We start from the raw sequence: 5,567 nt of genomic DNA on the forward strand, positions 1-5,567 counted from the left end.
AACCTACAGGACAGACAGATCAGCCCATCAGATAGATACAAGGAGGGCAGAAGAACCTACAGGACAGACAGATCAGCCCATCAGATAGATACAAGGAGGAGGGCAGAAGAACCTACAGGACAGACAGATCAGCCCATCAGATAGATACAAGGAGGAGGGCAGAAGAACCTACAGGACAGACAGATCAGCCCATCAGATAGATACAAGGAGGAGGACAGAAGAACCTACAGGACAGACAGATCAGCCCATCAGATAGATACAAGGAGGAGGGCAGAAGAACCCACAGGACTGACAGATCAGCCCATCAGATAGATACAAGGAGGGCAGAAGAACCTACAGGACAGACAGATCAGCCCATCAGATAGATACAAGGAGGAGGGCAGAAGAACCTACAGGGGGCAGACAGATCAGCCCATCAGATAGATACAAGGAGGAGGGCAGAAGAACCTATAGGACAGACAGATCAGCCCATCAGATAGATACAAGGAGGAGGGCAGAAGAACCTACAGGACAGACAGATCAGCCCATCAGATAGATACAAGGAGGAGGACAGAAGAACCTACAGGACAGACAGATCAGCCCATCAGATAGATACAAGGAGGAGGGCAGAAGAACCTACAGGACAGACAGATCAGCCCATCAGATAGATACAAGGAGGAGGGCAGAAGAACCTACAGGACAGACAGATCAGCCCATCAGATAGATACAAGGAGGAGGGCAGAAGAACCTACAGGACAGACAGATCAGCCCATCAGATAGATACAAGGAGGAGGACAGAAGAACCTACAGGACAGACAGATCAGCCCATCAGATAGATACAAGGAGGAGGACAGAAGAACCTACAGGACAGACAGATCAGCCCATCAGATAGATACAAGGAGGAGGGCAGAAGAACCTACAGGGGACAGAGATCGGGGGAGGGGGGATACAACTACAGAGACACCATGAATACACACACACACACACACACTATCAACTACAGAGACACCATGAATACACACACACACACACACACACACTATCAACTACAGAGACACCATGAATACACACACACACTATGAACTACAGACACCATGCATACACACACTATCAACTACAGACACCATGCATACACACACTATGAACTACAGACACCATGCATACACACACTATCAACTACAGAGACACCATGAATACACACACTATCAACTACAGAGACACCATGAATACGTTCTCTCTCTCTCATACAGAGACACCATGAATACCGTTCTCCCTCTCATACAGAGACACCATGAATACCGTTCTCTCTCTCATACAGACACAATGAATACCGTTCTCTCTCTCTCTCTCATACAGAGACACCATGAATACCGTTCTCTCCCTCTCATACAGAGACACCATGAATACCGTTCTCTCTCCCATACAGAGACACCATGAATACCGTTCTCTCTCTCTCATACAGAGACACCATGAATACCGTTCTCCCTCTCATACAGACACCATGAATACACTTCTCTCTCTCATACAGAGACACCATGAATACCGTTCTCTCTCATACAGAGACACCATGAATACCGTTCTCCCTCTCATACAGAGACACCATGAATACCCTTCTCTCTCTCATACAGAGACACCATGAATACCGTTCTCTCTCTCTCATACAGACACCATGAATACCGTTCTCTATCTCTCATACAGAGACACCATGAATACCGTTCTCTCTCTCTCTCTCATACAGAGACACCATGAATACCGTCCTCTCTCTCTCATACAGAGACACCATGAATACCGTTCTCTCTCTCTCATACAGAGACACCATGAATACCGTTCTCTCTCTCATACAGACACAATGAATACCGTTCTCTCTCTCTCTCTCATACAGAGACACCATGAATACCGTTCTCTCCCTCTCATACAGAGACACCATGAATACCGTTCTCTCTCCCATACAGAGACACCATGAATACCGTTCTCTCTCTCTCATACAGAGACACCATGAATACCGTTCTCCCTCTCATACAGACACCATGAATACACTTCTCTCTCTCATACAGAGACACCATGAATACCGTTCTCTCTCATACAGAGACACCATGAATACCGTTCTCCCTCTCATACAGAGACACCATGAATACCCTTCTCTCTCTCATACAGAGACACCATGAATACCGTTCTCTCTCTCTCATACAGACACCATGAATACCGTTCTCTATCTCTCATACAGAGACACCATGAATACCGTTCTCTCTCTCTCTCATACAGAGACACCATGAATACCGTCCTCTCTCTCTCATACAGAGACACCATGAATACCGTTCTCTCTCTCTCTCATACAGAGACACCATGAATACCGTTATCTCTCTCTCTCTCATACAGAGACACCATGAATACCGTTCTCTCTCTCTCATACAGAGACACCATGAATACCGTTCTCTCTCTCATAGAGATACCATGAATACCGTTCTCTCTCTCATACAGAGACACCAGGAATACCGTTCTCTCTCTCTCATACAGAGACACCATGAATACCGTTCTCTCTCTCTCATACAGAGACACCATGAATACCGTTCTCTCTCTCATACAGAGACACCATGAATACTGTTCTCTCTCTCATACAGACACCATGAATACTGTTCTCTCTCTCTCATACAGAGACACCATGAATACCGTTCTCTCTCTCATACAGAGACACCATGAATACCCTTCTCTCTCTCATACAGAGACACCATGAATACCGTTCTCTCTCTCATACAGAGACACCACGAATACTGTTCTCTCTCTCATACAGAGACACCATGAATACTGTTCTCTCTCTCTCTCATACAGAGACACCATGAATATCGTTCTCTCTCTCATACAGAGACACCATGAATACTGTTCTCTCTCTCATACAGAGACACCATGAATACTGTTCTCTCTCTCTCTCATACAGAGACACCATGAATACTGTTCTCTCTCTCTCTCATACAGAGACACCATGAATACTGTTCTCTCTCTCTCTCTCATACAGAGACACCATGAATACCGTTCTCCCTCTCATACAGAGACACCATGAATACCGTTCTCTCTCTCCCATACAGAGACACCATTAATACCGTTCTCTCTCTCTCATACAGAGACACCATGAATACCGTTCTCTCTCTCATACAGAGACACCATGAATACCGTTCTCTCTCTCATACAGACACAATGAATACCGTTCTCTCTCTCTCTCTCTCATACAGAGACACCATGAATACCGTTCTCTCCCTCTCATACAGAGACACCATGAATACCGTTCTCTCTCCCATACAGAGACACCATGAATACCGTTCTCTCTCTCATACAGAGACACCATGAATACCGTTCTCCCTCTCATACAGACACCATGAATACACTTCTCTCTCTCATACAGAGACACCATGAATACCGTTCTCTCTCATACAGAGACACCATGAATACCGTTCTCCCTCTCATACAGAGACACCATGAATACCCTTCTCTCTCTCATACAGAGACACCATGAATACCGTTCTCTCTCTCTCATACAGACACCATGAATACCGTTCTCTATCTCTCATACAGAGACACCATGAATACCGTTTCTCTCTCTCTCTCTCATACAGAGACACCATGAATACCGTTCTCTCTCTCTCATACAGAGACACCATTAATACCGTTCTCTCTCTCTCATACAGAGACACCATGAATACCGTCTCTCTCTCTCTCTCTCTCTCTCTCATACAGAGACACCATGAATACCGTTCTCCCTCTCATACAGAGACACCATGAATACCGTTCTCTCTCTCTCATACAGACACCATGAATACCGTTCTCTATCTCTCATACAGAGACACCATGAATACCGTTTCTCTCTCTCTCTCATACAGAGACACCATTAATACCGTTCTCTCTCTCTCATACAGAGACACCATTAATACCGTTCTCTCTCTCTCATACAGAGACACCATGAATACCGTTCTCTCTCTCTCTCTCTCTCTCTCTCTCATACAGAGACACCATGAATACCGTTCTCCCTCTCATACAGAGACACCATGAATACCGTTCTCTCTCTCATACAGAGACACCATGAATACTGTTCTCTCTCTCTCTCATATAGAGACACCATGAATATCGTTCTCTCTCTCTCATACAGAGACACCATGAATACTGTTCTCTCTCTCTCATACAGAGACACCATTAATACCGTTCTCCCTCTCATACAGAGACACCATGAATACCGTTTTCTCTCCCATACAGAGACACCATGAATACCGTTCTCTCTCTCATACAGAGACACCATGAATACCGTTCTCTCTCTCTCATACAGAGACACCATGAATACCGTTCTCTCCCTCTCATACAGAGACACCATGAATACCGTTCTCCCTCTCATACAGAGACACCATGAATACCGTTCTCTCTCTCCCATACAGAGACACCATGAATACCGTTTCTCTCTCTCATACAGAGACACCATGAATACCGTTCTCTCTCTCATACAGAGACACCATGAATACCGTTCTCTCTCTCCCATACAGAGACACCATGAATACCGTTCTCCCTCTCTCATTCTCTCTCATACAGAGACACCATGAATACCGTTCTCCCTCTCATACAGAGACACCATGAATACCGTTCTCTCTCTCATACAGAGACACCATGAATACCTTTCTCTCTCTCTCATACAGAGACACCATGAATACTGTTCTCTCTCTCTCATACAGAGACACCATGAATATCATTCTCTCTCTCTCATACAGAGACACCATGAATACTGTCTCTCTCTCTCTCATACAGAGACACCATTAATACCGTTCTCCTCTCATACAGAGACACCATGAATATCGTTCTCTCTCTCTCTCATACAGAGACACCATGAATATCGTTCTCTCTCTCATACAGAGACACCATGAATACTGTTCTCTCTCTCTCTCATACAGAGACACCATTAATACCGTTCTCTCTCTCATACAGAGACACCATGAATACCGTTCTCCCTCTCATACAGAGACACCATGAATACCGCTTCTCTCTCTCATACAGAGACACCATGAATACTGTTCTCTCTCTCATACAGAGACACCATGAATACCGTCTCTCTCTCCCATACAGAGACACCATGAATACCGTTCTCTCTCTCATACAGAGACACCATGAATCTCTCTCTCTCATACAGAGACACCATGAATACCGTTCTCTCTCTCATACAGAGACACCATGAATACCTCTCTCTCTCATACAGAGACACCATGAATACCGTTTCTCTCTCTCATACAGAGACACCATGAATACCGTTCTCTCTCTCATACAGAGACACCATGAATACCATTCTCTCTCTCTCATACAGAGACACCATGAATACCGTTCTCTCTCTCATACAGAGACACCATGAATCGTTCTCTCTCTCTCTCATACAGAGACACCATGAATACTCTCTCTCTCATACAGAGACACCATGAATACCGCACAGTTCTCTCTCTCTCTCATACAGAGACACCATGAATACCATTCTCTCTCTCTCATACAGAGACACCATGAATACCATTCTCTCTCTCATACAGAGACACCATGAATACCATTCTCTCTCTCTCATACAGAGACACCAT

Source organism: Oncorhynchus keta, unplaced genomic scaffold (assembly GCF_023373465.1).
Source record: "Oncorhynchus keta strain PuntledgeMale-10-30-2019 unplaced genomic scaffold, Oket_V2 Un_contig_18344_pilon_pilon, whole genome shotgun sequence".
Lineage (NCBI taxonomy): Eukaryota > Metazoa > Chordata > Actinopteri > Salmoniformes > Salmonidae > Oncorhynchus > Oncorhynchus keta.